The sequence below is a fragment of the Cinclus cinclus genome, unplaced genomic scaffold, assembly GCF_963662255.1.
Source record: "Cinclus cinclus unplaced genomic scaffold, bCinCin1.1 SCAFFOLD_32, whole genome shotgun sequence".
Lineage (NCBI taxonomy): Eukaryota > Metazoa > Chordata > Aves > Passeriformes > Cinclidae > Cinclus > Cinclus cinclus.
The window spans coordinates 1737252-1751336 of record NW_026912098.1 but is presented as its reverse complement, the minus strand read 5'-3'; positions in this window follow the sequence as shown (position 1 = coordinate 1751336).

The following is a 14085-nucleotide window of genomic DNA, read 5'->3' as shown; positions in this document are numbered from 1 at the left end:
AAACACAGCGAACACATCCTAAGAAAGGAATGTACAGCAAAATGAGATGCATTTCTGATAAACAATGAAAATGTAGGCTCCTCCTCTGTTTACTTTTGTCTGGATACTCTGAAGAAAAAAATGTAGCAGAGAGCAGCAGAGGTGTAAAGTGGTTGCTTTGGACTAAACTGGAGTTTAGCACTGGTGACATCCTGATCCAGTCACGAGTTGCAGAATCCTTGTGCAGATCTCAAGCCCTGTGTTTGCAGGCACAGCACCTGCAGCTCTGACACAGCAGTGCATGAGAACAGCTCTGCTATTCCCCCAGAGAATCGGGGCTCTGCCCAAGAACGAGGTGCTGCAGTCCTTTGCTCCTGGTTCCCGTGTGGAGCAGCTCCTTCCCGCTGGCTGAGCTGCTCAGGCAGAGCCCGGCAGCTCCTGGCCCTGCAGGGCTGAGGCTTTTCCCCCTTGCTGGGCACAGACTGATGGAGCAGCACTGCTGAGCACGGGGACACAGCGAGGGACCAGGAGCAGCTGCCTTTGTCCACCTGCAGCTCCAAGGCCCAAGCTCTGAGCAGACAGGGCTGGAAGGGACTCGCAGGCTCCCTGTTTGCTGGGCTGCCCCCCTTGTGCCCGGCCCAGCTCTGTGTGGGGCAGAGGGAGAACAAGGGGCAGCTCCCTCCCAGCTCCCAGCCCCAGCCCAGGGACCCCTCTGGCCCCGGGGCTTGGGGCACTGTCAGCACCCTCTGCTCCAGCCACCGCTTCTGCTGGCACTGACAGCAACACCCAAACTGTGGCTGATCCCGAGGGAGCAGCAGCAGTGCCTGCATCTGATCCCTGACTCTGGGGCACGGCTGGACAAACGACACCCACAGCAGCAGCAGCAGCAGCAGCAGCAGCAGCAGCACATGGACCTGACTTTGAGCACAGCCCCTGGCACTGTTCCCTCCCGTGTGCAGTGGTGTCACAGCAGCCTGGGGCACCTGGGAGCCCTCTGTGCCAGCAGGGACTGGAGATGGCAGCCCTGGGCTCCTGGAGGTTGTGCAGGGAACAGAGGTGGGGACTGCCTCTCCATGGGGAGCTTCCAGATGGAAAAGGCTGCTGTGACCAGGCAGCTGCAAGGGCAGAGAAAGGAGGGGCTGGAGCCCTTGATCTGTGCCAGTTCCACAGTCCTGGGGAGCAGCCACTGAGCACAGGGGGAACAGAGGGCACAGCAAGAGGGACAAAACCAGTCAAGGTCAGAGACAGGAAAGAGCCAGAGCTGGGAGCAGGAACAGCTGCTTCATTGCACCCTTGGACAAAGCTCTTGGCTCAGCTTCCAAAGTGCTGAAGGGCATGAAGGGCAGAGAGGTGACAGCAAACCATGCTCCTGTTTGCACAGCCTCCCCTCTCAGTGTCCCAGAAGGATTTGGATGAACTGTATTCTTCTCTCTGAGTTGTCACATTCAGCATGAGCAGCTTAGCACCAGGAGCTAAAGCAGCTGAAGCTTTAGGCCACAAGGGCTGACCAAGAGGGAACTTTTGGACGCCCAGGTTTAGGATGGCCAGCAGTTGGGATGTGCCCCAAGGAGGCTGTGCCAGCTTCTCTGGAAGGCCCCGTGCCCTTCCAGCTACGGCTGTGTCAGCAGCCCTGGGGGCTCCTTCTGCTGCCCTGAGCCCGCAGAGCAGGGCAGTGTTTGCTGGTGGTTAGAGCTGCTCATAAACATCCTGTCAGGCTGCCTTAAACACTTGGGGCGAGGGATTTCTTCCAACCTGGGCCACTTTGGGTGGGCTGAGGGTGTCCCCAGGGCAGGTGGCAGTGTGTGCAAGGGCCTTTGTGACACAAAGCAGCATGGTCACCATGGCATGGAAGGGGACACAGTGTCAAAGGACCCTTTGTGACCTGTGCTGACATAGGAGCTGGCAGTGACACAGCCACACCACAGTGCTCGGAGCAGGCGACGGGACAGGACGCGCCGGAGCGGTGCTGTGAGAAGCCCCCACCCAGCGCACTCGTTCGTGTCTGACCCGGAGCTTTTCTGAGGCGTTATTCCTGCAGGTGACCTCGTGGCAAGGCTGTGGGACTTGGTGGCCCGCGGCCTTCCCGAGGCTTCTCTTTTGCAGGTGCACTCGCGGCCGGACCGCGGGAGTTGGTGACCAGAATTGCTTACGAGGAGTCTCCTGTCCTTGTGGCAGGAGCCCTCAAGAGCAGAGTGCAGGACTTGCTGTCCTGCAGCCTTCCTGAGGCATCTCTGTCGTGGGTGTCTTCAAGGCACAACTGCACGACTTGTTGCCTCACAGCTTTCCCAAGGCATCTCTCTAGAAGGTGCCCTTGAGGCCAGACTCTGACATGGCAGGCAGATTTCTCAGCCTGTTCAATGTTTGCAGAGGGAAAAAAGAGAAAGGCCCTGGAGTATCCCCAGAACAACCACCTGAGGAGCTGGAGCAGTTCCAGCCAATGCAGGATGGTGAGTGGCACAGCTGGGCCACAGGGCTAATGGCTGCTGCCAGCTGGGCCCCATCCCATTCCATTCCATCCCATCCCATCCCATCCCATCCCATCCCATCCCATCCCATCCCATCCCATCCCATCCCATCCCATCCCATCCCATCCCATCCCATCCCATCCCACCCACTGTGGACATGGCCAGGGACAGGACAGAAGAGGGGCTGGGCAGACACCCCGCAGCAGCCGTGCTCCATCCCCTGGGGCATCCCGGGGCTGTCCCTGCCTGGGGAGCGCAGGGCTGGGCTGTGTTCTCTGGCCTCTCCCACATCCCCTCAGCTCTGGCTGCACTCGTTCTTACCCAGGAGCAGCCATGGACCGGACACAAGAGCAGGAACCCACCCGCGGCCGCTTCCGCACAACACTGAAGGTACCTGCAGCCATCCCTACCTGGGCTGGGCCTGCTGTCACTGCTCAGCCCAGCACAGCGCTTGGAGCATTGCATGGAACTTGCCTCTCTTCCCTGCTCTTTGTTCTCCTGCAGAGGTTCCAGAAGTTCCTACGCATTCGACGTAGGAAGACCAGAACCACAGCTACAGAGGGCACAGCTGAGCCTGACTCCAGGCTGACCGAGCTCCAGGCAGAGCCAGATGTCAGCCCAAATTCACCTGAGTGCTCAGAGGGCTCTGACACTGCAAGGAATGATGGCAGGGCAAAGGCTGACATGGCAGAGACTGAGGACATGGCCGGCACTGCAGAGACTGAGGGCATCACAAATACTGACACCACTGCCACTCTGAGTCAGGAACTCATTGGGGACTATTTCCAGGAGCCCTGTGTTTCTTCCCAGCCAAACGTAAGCAGCCTGAGGCCAGGGCTTGAGGCCTCACAGGAGTGCATGCCCACTCACGCCATGGTCACTTGGCCCCCTCAGTCTTTGAGGCCAGCACAGTGTGGCGGGGAGGGAAGCACTTCTTAGGGGAAGCTAGGGAGTGTCTCCCATGGACAGTGCTCCAAGTCTTCCCCACCTCCTCCAGGTGCCAGCCATGGTGAAAAGCATTCACCAGAGTCTCGTGTCCCATGCCACTGTGGGTGTCAGGCTGCGCACTGACATTTGGAGGCTGGCTGGAGAACACCCTGCTGACGTGGTGCTGACCCTCCTGCGCTGTGCCCCAACGTGTGACAGGTACAGGGTCCACGTGCCTTGAGAGCTCAGGGCTCAACAGCCTTTAGGGCCCATGGCCCTGTACAGCCTGTCCAGTGGGGTCTGCCAGACAGGCACAGAGCTCCAGGACCCTCAGGCCCCTCTGTTTCCTCAGCCTGCTGCCATGCTCCCTCCCTCCCCCTCAGGGCATTGGGGCTCTGTCACCTGGGCCCCACAGCTGTACAGGGCATGGTCCTGTGACTGAGACCCCCTGACACAGAGCTGTGATCCCACAGAGCTGCTGCAAGGATGTGGAGAGCCATAGGCTCGTCAGGACCAACAGTGGAGAAGGTGCTGCCCACACTGCTCTGTGTGATGGAGGATTGGCCTCTGCACAGCATGAGCACCTCTGATGGAGACAACAAAGACGTGTTTGCCCTGGCTGTGAGTTTCTGGAACTGGCCTCTGCTCGCTCTCCACTCGCCTCTCCAGCAGCTCTCCATCCTCTCCGTGCCTCAGGCACTGGGCTGAAACCTGGGCTAGGGACAGGCTCAGGGGGCACTGGGCCCGCTGCTCCCCCTGCGTCTCCCCTCGGGCCCTGCCCCATGGACAGCTCAGCCCTGAGCGCTGTCTCGGGCTGCTTCTTTTGCAGGCCACTCTGGTGATCTGGCTAATTGTGCCTCAGTGCCAGAAGGCAATGATCCTTTATTCCTCCCGCCTGTTTGTGGCTCTGCTCTTCCACGTTGTCATCACCACACAGCAGATGCCAGAGGAAGTTGATAACTTCTGGACAGCGTGCCGGGAGGAACATCACCTTCCCAGCCAGCCCAACAGGTCCCAGTCCCCCTGTCCTTCCCATGCCCTTGTGGCCAGCACCAGTGCTCCCAGTGTGACCTGGACTTTGCTCTGCACACAGGTTTGCGGTGCAGGCCATGAAGGCTCTGCTCTTCTGTCTGCACTATGACCCTGAGGTGATGGCCATGGAGCGCAAGCATGGCTGGGACACGCTGCTCTGTGCTGACACCCAGCACTATGCCGTGGGTCTGCTGGCCAGGTGAGACCCCCATTTCCCCTCTGTCCCCGACATTTGTGCTCTGTGCCCGGGGTGCCCCACACAGTCCCTGTGCTCATGGGCCAGAGGGATTTGTCACCAAGGGACAGCCAAGCAGACTGGAAAAGGCTGGGAGAGGAGGTGACCAGAAGGAGCAGCCTCCCAAAATGCCCGCATCAGCTCCAGGGATGCTGGGCAAAAACAGGATCTCTGTGACTCACTCCTGAGAGAGGTTTGCCTGCCCACCTCAGTGTCTTGGTGCCTTTTCCCCCATCAGGCAGATGCGCCGTGCCTCCCTCTCCGTGTGTTCTGGGGTTGCACGCCGCCTGCTTGGCTGGCTCAGCAGGGAAGAGCCACGCTGGGATCTGTCTTTCCTGGCATTCCTTGTGGAGGTGAGCCCGATGGCCAGCGCTGCCTCTCTGAGCTGCCTCCCAGCTCTCTGTGGTCATCGCCACAGCTGCCTGGGACGGTGCCCGTGCCCTGTGCTGCTGTCTGGCCCCAGCCCTGTGCGGATCTGGGCTCCTGCTGGCTGGGTCCCCTGTCACTGCCCTGTGCCTTCCAGGTCCTGGACTGCTTGGATTTGACTCACTGTGCTGACAGCATCCTTGAGCTCATGTCAAGGCATGTGCAGAGCAAGTGCAGGGAGAGGCGTCGCCTGGCGCTCCGAGGCCTTGTGGTGCTCAGCAAGGATCCCTCGATGGTGAGAAGGGGACAGCGGCTGAAGCTGCGCTGGGGAAAGCAGCCCCTTGGGCTGGCTGGACTTCAGGAGCTGAGGCAGATGCTCCCAGCTCTCCTGCCTCACCTCCCTGAGTTCTTTGGGACAGGCCTTTGGCCTCTGGGCCTTGCAGTTGGGGTTGCAGTGCCAGGGCAGTGTTGGTGGTGCTGTCGTTTTTAGCTTCACAGCACAACCTTGTGTTCCACACAGGCCCTAAAAATGTGTAGCCTGTCTCAAAGCCTTTTGGAGCTGCTGGGTGATGCAGATGGAGAGGTGGTTGGCATGAGCCTCCACGTGTTCACCAATGTGCTCCAGGACAAAGAGATCCTGATATCCAGCACCACCGCCCTGAAGCTGGCCCAGGCACTCCTGGCCCTCTTTGACAACGTAAGGCTCAGTGTCCTCAGCCACGGGCACTGGCTGCTGCCCAGAAACTTGGTGCCCTGTGGATTATTTGGGCTGTTGTTCAGGGGCTGCAGTAGTTGGTGCTGAGGTTTTTTCCTTTCCTCCAGGACAACAGCCACGTGCAGCTGCTCTCCCTTGACCTCTTCTGCAAGGTGATGGAATTGGTAGTAGACGAGGGAAAAAAGCCCCTTAAGTCAACGGTGTGCCAGAGCCTACTCCCACTTTTATTCCACTGTCATGATGAAAATCGGCGTGTGGCAGAGGTGAGGACTCGTGGGCTGCTGGTGCATCCCTGGGAGGGGGCTCGGCTGCCTCCTGCCCTGGCACCTCCCGGGCTGCAGCCTCCTCCAGGCCTTGGCACAGGGACACGGGTCCTGTGCCCTGAACTGCGCTGCCATCTCCACATCTCTGCTGCTCTCCAGGCCTCTCGGGCAACGCTGCGTTGTGCAACCAAATTCCTGAAGAAGAGGAATCTGGAGCAGCTGCTGAAGAAGGAGCAGCTGTGGAAGTTGGCCGAGTGCCTGGTAAGGACGGCCTGGAAGCCCCAGGCTCAGGCTGGAGAAGCCCCCTGAGCGCGGTGCTCGCTGTGTGGGGCTGGCAGCTGTGGCCGTGCCCAGTGCTGCACCCAGGGGCCGCACGGGCTCTGCTTCAGGCTCCCGTGGCCCCGAGCCGGGTGCCGACGGAGCCCCGGCCCAGCGGGGCCGCGGGTCGGGTGGGCACCGCGGCTCCCCGGGCAGCACCCGGCCCTCTGCCCCTGCAGAGCCCGGCGCCAGCGGCTGCCGGCCGCGCCTCAGGGCTGGGCGGGCAGGGGAGGCCGGGGCCGGGCGCCTCAGGGCAGCGCCTGCCAAAGGGGCAGAGCCCGCCCCGACCCTTCCCTGCCTGCCGCCGCTCTCCCCAGCTGGCAGAGGACAGGAGCCGAGCGGCCCAGCACCTGCGCCAGGCCCTGCCGTACCTGCAGAGCCCCCAGGAGCCCCTGCGAGAGGCGGCCATCAGGTTCATCGGTGAGCCCGGGGTCCCTCCCCACCCACCACGGCTCGGCCCCGGCCCCGGCTGCTGCCCCGGCGGCGCCATCCGGGCCCGGCGCCGTGGAGCCCCGGCTGCCCTCGGGGCTGCTGCCGCCCTCTCCCAGCCGTGCCCTTCCTTGGGTGTCAGGAGGTGGCGAGGGCCCGGGCTGAGCCCTGCCGGGCCAGGAGGTCCAGTGGCCACAGGGCTGGCAGCGCCGCTGGCAGGGAGCTGTGCCGCTGGGGCAGTGACAGGCTCTGTGTTCACAGGGCTCGCCGGGCAGTGCTTGAGGGGGCAGAAGGAAGAGCCCCAGGCGCTCAGGGAGGGTGAGTGAGGGCAGCGGGCTGTCAGCGGGGCTGGTGGGGGGAGCTGCAATCCCTGGGCAGGGAGCTGCAATCCCTGGCCCGGCTGTGGAAGGTTTCACTCCCTGTGTGGATGAACGGTGGCGTGGATGGAGCACACAGAGATTTCAGGGACATGGGTGGGGGTATTCGTGGCCAACACCTTGCAGCTGATCCCCTTGGCCCCTCCTCTGTATTGGCCATGGAATAAGCTAGCTGGGATGGCCCTAGCAGGAAGGTCACCTTGGATTCCCACAGATCCGGGCTCTGACCATGGCTCCTTTCCTCTCTCTTCCAGTCTTTCAAGCCCTGATGACAGACAACAGCCCTTCCCAGACAAACATAGGAATTCAAGATACACTCAATTGAAGAGCTGCAGAACCATGCTCATCTGCTGGCTCAGAAGAACCAGCATCCCTTTAAGCTCTCCAGATGCCATGGAAGATGAGGCAACCTTGAGACCAGAAGAGACCAGCTGGAGCTCCAGGCACAGCTGAGCCTGTTGAAGTTCATGTGGCTTCAGCCCTCTCCCTGCTTGTACATAGCTCTCTCCCTCCAGCCTTCAGACACTGCCCATCCTCTCATCTTCCCTCCACTATCTCTCCCTTTTCACTGCTCCCTCCCTCCAGCCCTCACACTGTGCCCATCCCTTTTTTCTCTTATGCCTCATTCCACCATTTTCATTGCTCCCTCCCTCCAGCCCTCACACTGTACCCATCCCTTTTGTCCCCTCCACCTCTTCCCTTTGCTTTGCCCCCATCAATAAAGAGTTTGGCTTCTTCACTTTGCCTGCATCTCTGTGGAGCTCAAGCGCTGCAAATCCGGAGCCCTGGGACACATGGGCTCTTCCTGCCGTTCTCTTCCACGCTGTGTTTTGTGCAGAGATGCAGAGGAACAAGGGCAGATCAGGCTGGAAATATCTCTCTGCTAAAGGTCCAGTTCCACAACACTGTGGAGTTAAAGATCTTCTGAGCACCCTGGAGCCCCTGGGTTTTAGAAGAGCCACTCCACCTGAGTATGCTCTGAACCCAACTGGGAGGGATTCCATGACAAGCATCCACACAGGGCAAAGGAGACTGGAATGCTGCAAGGTTTCAACACCAGCTTCCTGAAAGCACAGCAATGCTCCATCCCTGCCCAGGTCAGGAAGAGGGCAGAACCAGAGACCATCAGGGCTTCTCAAGGAGCGTTGGGTGTGCCAAAGGACAAATGAAGCAGCAGCACAGTGCCCGAGACTCGGACGTGTGACCGTGCCAGTGTCCAGAGCGCTGTCAGGCAGTGCTGGGATCCTGAGTGTGGTTCTGGTCCCCACAAATGAGGAATCACAGCCCCTGCCCCAGACCCAGTCAGAAAGCCAAGCAAGTGAGACCAGAGGGAGGGCACCCTTCCAGTCTCTCTTGGGCATGGCTGCAAAACAGCCCCTGCTTCTTCTTGCTCCACCTGTGATTGGGGTGTGCTGATGGCAGAGCCAGCCAGGTTGTGCTCTGTGTGCCAAAGCCTGTTGAGAGGGGGAAGGAAAAGTGCTGCGTGCAGAGCAGAATCCTGTAAAGTGCTGGCAAGAGCATCCTGCACGAGCACAGCTCTGGTCTGTGGCCAGGAACAGCCTGGTTTTGCTACCATGAACGCAGGCAGGACTCCAGGCAGGTGAAGAGGCAGCGGGCAGCTTGTGTTTGTAGAGGGCCTGGGGCTGCATATGTGAACCTCCGCCTGGAAACACACTTGGGGGAATATGACCTAGAGCTGGAGTGCCTGTTCTGCAGCCCTCAAGGCTCTTGGCCAGCCCAGGGCATGTGCTACCTGCCAGGGACAGCTCTCAGCCTGCCTGGCAGCTCCCCATGGACTGTGGGCAGAAGTTGGAGGTGGAAGGAGCCACCCCCATCAGGGCAGATTCCTCCTGCTCTGGAGATGCTGCTGCATGGCCAGGGCTGCTCTCAGCTCTCTCCTCAAGGCAAGGCAAAGGGGCTGTCAGGTGTGTTTGTGCCACTGAGACTCCTGCACTGTCCCACGGTGTGGGAATTGAGCTGGCTGACATCCAAAGCCAGACCAATGTTTTTGGTGAGTTGCCCCTTGGCCCCAGACCTTGGAGGGCCTTTGTTTAAGTTTATAACAGTTCCTAAGAAAGTTGTCAAAGGTTTTAAAATTGTTCATGGCAAAGCTTTATAACCCTCATTTCCCATTGGTTGCCTCTATTCCCAGTTATGTCATCCCTTTTCTCCTCCCAGTTCTGGAAAGTTCTTGTATCCTTGTACCCCCATTGGTTTATGTTCACCGCATTGTCCCACCCATCCTACCTTACTGGTTACTGCCCCATATTACTCCTCCCTTGCACCACTTTTCCCTTTACCCATTGGATTCTCACCCTGGACCCACCTCTCATCATCCCTTATAAATACCCGGGATTTTCCCTCAGCCTTGTCTTCTGCCCTTAGCTCTTATAGTGTGTGCACGAGTTTTGGGCCTCGTCCCGCATTTTCTTTTATGATTATTAAAGTATTTAGTTGCAGAGTTGTGGTGTGGACCCGTTCCTCATTTCGCCACCTTAGCCCTGATATCAGGGGACCTTTAGAGGTTGGTCGGGGAGACTGCCCTCGAGTCTCGCGCCTTAGGTATCGGAAAACAAAAAACCCCGACAGGAGATGGCTTCTAGATAGGAGTGATGAAGTTCAAATCACGAGTGTATAATGAAATAGAAGTGTGTGCTTTCCAATGGTGATGGGTTTTAAATTGGAGGGTTTTATAATACAGCAATAGGTATGAGACAAAATGGAGGATCTTTGGTGTTGTCTCTTTCAGTCTTCATCTTCCTTCTTCCTCCTCCTTCTTCATGGGTTTCAGGTAGCAGTTTCTGGTTGGTCAGTCAGTGTCACACTAAGGGACATGGGAATTTAGTTATTGGGTTAAAAGCATCAATGATACAGGTGTTAATTCTCTATTGGACTCTTTAGCTCTGAAAGACCTTGTAGCTACATGTGTCTTCCTTTCCTACAGGAAAAAAGCAACTTTCACCCCCAGGCACCCATGGCCAAAATTTGGGAATCCACCTCCAGAATTCCCTATCTCCAAGAACAGCTCCCAGACAAAAGCTGCCAGGACTGACAAGTCTGGCTGGCCTTGGCTTCCTGAGGGCTGGCTCTCATCTGCCTTTTGAAACACTGGGCCTCCATTTTTTCTTTCCTAATGAAAAGAACTCTTCTTCCATTCAGGCACAACCAAAATTGAGATTCTATCTCTAAAAATCCCTGTGTCCAAGGATTTCCCCCAGATGAAAGGTGCCAGGAGAGACAGGTCTGGCTGGCTTGGCCTAAGGGTGGCCACCTCTCATCTTCTTCCAAAGCACTTGGGCTTCCCACTTTTCTTTCCTATGGAAGAAAACATCCATCTCGACCACACGCCCATGGCCACAATTGGGATTCCAGCTCCAAAACTCCGTACATTCAAGGATTGCTCCCAAGTGAAAGCTGCCAGAACAGAGAGCTCTGGCTGCCCTTGGTCTCTGGTGGCTGCCTTTCATCTGCTCCTAAAACACTGGTGTTCTGTGCTTTCCTTCCTACAGAAAAGAACTGTCCTTTTCCTCCGTTTTTCCATGTCTGAAATTGGTATTCCACCTCTAAAATTCCGTATATCTGGGGATTACTCCCAGACAGAATCTGCAAATAGCAACAGGTCTGGCTGTGCTTGGCCTCTGGTGACTGCCCCACATCTACCTCTGCAACATGGGGGGGTCAGCTGTTTCCTTCCTATGGAGATGGTGGTGACACCTTTGGGACCTCATTGCACCAAGTTCATCACTGTGGCACTGCTGGGCTGCATGGTGCCAAGGGGCCGGTGTGAAGCAGCAGGGCTCTGTGGAACCAAGAGGCCATTGTTGCATTACAGGGCCTCGTGCAGCCAAAGGGCCGCTGTGATCCTGCAGGGCACCGTGGATCCATGGAGAACATTGTGGCATTGCAAGGCCCCATGGAATCATGGAGACAATTGTGACACATGGAAGCAAGGGGACATGGAACAGCTCTGGCTGGCCTTGGCCTCCTGGGGGCCACCTGGCAGGTCTGGCTGATCCTGGCATGTTGAGAGCTGCCTCTCATCAGTCCCTGGAACACTGGGGCTCTGGGCTTTCCTTTTGATGAAAAAGAGCCATCCACCTTTCCAGGTGCGCAAGGGTGGAATTGGACCCATTATAAAAAGTTCTCCATAGACAAGGGCTACTCCCAGCCAAAATCTGCCAGGACAGACAACTCAGGCTGGCCTTGGCCTCCTGAGGGCTGTCTCCCATCTACCACCACACACTGGGACTCAGTGCTTTCCTTCCAGTGGAAAAGAACTGCCCTCCTTACCAAGCTGCCAATGCCCAAATCTGGGATTCTACCTCCAAAATTGCATCTGTCCAAGAACTGGGTCCAGACAAAAGTAGCCAGGACAGACAGGTCTGACTGCCTTGTTCTCTGGTGATTTCCTCAGACTTTGAGCAGAATGTTTTCATTTGCCAACACCTTGGAGACGTTCCAGAGATCAGTAGGCAGCACTAAACAGAATGAGAGGACACAGTGTCAAATTGTTTAAAGAGAACAATTGGGTTGGATATTAGGAAAAAAGTTTTTCATGGAAAGAGTGATAAAAGTTCTGGAATGATCTGCCCAGTGAGGTGGTGGAGTCACCATCCATGGATGTGTTAAAACAAAGACTGGATGTGGCAATTTGGGCCATGGTCAAGTTGAGGTGTTAGGGCATGGGTTGGATTTCATGTTCTTGAAGGTCTCTTCCAACTTTCTCAATTTGTGAAATCTCTAAATTCTGTGAATTCTGTGAATCTCAAAATTTTGGGTTTGGAGGCAGCAAGAACATGACCTCTGTATCAGGACAAAACAGCTCTGTGTTCAGTGGAGTGGAGACTGGGGACAGAAGAAGAGAGTGGTTCAAGGGAGGTTTCATAGATGGAGGATCTTTTAGACATAGCTGAAAACAGGCTGAGAAAGAAAGAATTAATGCCAAGAGCAGATAGGATGGTCCAGACTGGACCCAAGGTTAAAGAAATTTCTCTCCCAGGGCAGGGCTGTGGTGCAGCACATCCCCCAGAAGGAGTCTGGAGCAGCCCAAGGCTTTGTGTGTGCAGGCAGAGGCAGGCAGGACGCAGAGCTGTCAGCAAAGGAAGGGGCCAGCCAGGTGGGGCAGCCGGGGGATGAGGACAGCCTGCAGGGACAGAGGGGCAGGCCATGGACACCGTAGGACAGCCTGGGCTGCAGAGGGCACAGGGATGGGCAGCAGCTGAAAGGCCCTGCCAGAGCCAAGTGCTGCAGCACTTTGGCCATGGCTGCTGGCCCTGGGCCCTTGGCCAGCAGGGGACAAGTGAGCCTTGCTGTGCTGGGGCCTCATTGCCTCCTTGTCCCTGCTCAGCAGCCTGGCAGGGGCCGCCCCATGGTGCTGCCCTTGGCATTGCACATCCCCAGAGCCCAGTGCCCCGGGAAGAGCCCTGAGCAAGGAGGGAGGGACAGGATCTGCCTTGCCAGGGGCTGGGGCTCAGCCCTTGGCCCTTGGCATTGCTGAGACACATCCAGGTTTGCTCAGCATCACAGACACCTTTCCCTTGTTTGTCCCCACCTGTCATCACTGCCTCCAGTGTTCTGCTCTAACTGGAACATGGGGAGACTTTCTCAGTCCTTTCCCTCAGTGGGACCTATTAAAAGTTTAAGATAATTTGAAGTTTCAATCTGACTTTCAGTTGTTGACATGTTTTTTGAACACACTCTCTGAGGGACTGAGTCTGATGTAAACAGCACCAAATCCCAGAGACGGTCATTAAAGTCCTTGTGCTGTGTCTGTGCTGCTGAGCTGGACTGGGATCCTGCCATAGAGGACAATCCTGGCAACCAGGAAGAGCTTTAAAAACCCATTTCTCTTGATGAGCAGCTCTTCTCCCAGCCCAGCAGGGCTGAGGGCACTGCCTGCAGCCACCCTGGGCACAGCACAGAGGCACAGAGAGCTTCAATCAGTCAGGGCTGGGAAGATGCTCACAAGTGCCTGGGGCAGAATCACTCCCAGCCCTGGGCACAGGAAGCCTCTGGCTGCAGGACAATGCAGCTGCAGCTCCTGCAGTGATCTCCTAAAGCTGGAACATCCCAATGCCTACAGACTCTGTGAGTACATTCTCTGATTCTCTCTCCTGTAGAGCAGCCAGGGGTGCCCAGGGCTGTCCTGCAGAGCAGGGTCCTGCAGCCCAGGGTGCTGTGCTGGGCAGGGACTCTGCTGCCTGCCAGGGACAGCTCTCAGCCAGCCCTGGGAGCTGCTGACAGCACTGGGGGACAAGGTCTGGGTGGAGGGAGACAGCTGGTGAGACTTGGAAGTGTTCTCCTTGTGCGGTGAGGATGGTGCATTGATCAGGACTGCTCCCAGCGTGACATTTATATACACAGAACATTTCCAAATAGATTATACAGGGAGCACAGCAAGTCAGGGGCTGCAAAAAAGGGAAAATCCTGATTTTATAATCTACTGCTCAGGGTTGCCTGGATGCAAAATTGAACATTGATATTCATATCTATGCTCTGGTTGAGGACAATAAAAACAATTTCTCTCATTTCTGAATAAACCAGGCAAAGAAAGAAATCAGCAGAGGGTCCCTTACCGGCACCATCAGTGTTGCTTTTCCAGTCTCCTCAGGGTTGCTCTGACTTTGCCATCAGAGCCTGCAGAGGCAGAGCTGGCCCTGGCAGTGCCCTGTGCTGGGAGGGGTCTGCAGGGCAGAGCTGAGCCCCCAGGGCTGGGCTGGGCTCTGGCAGCACTGGCAGGGCCCAGCCCTGGGCACAGGGAAGCAGCAGCTGGCAGGGAGAGCTCCAGGCAGCAGAGCCCTGGGCAGGCAGTGGGGGGAAAGTGACACCAAGCTGGGCTGGGATATTTCAAGTCATCTCCAAACCAAACTATTCCATGATTACTGTTCTTACAGATCTCCATGCCAAGACACAGTAAATGTCCAACAGCAGCTCCATCAGGCACTTCCTCCTGCTGGCATTGGCAGACACGCGGCAGCTG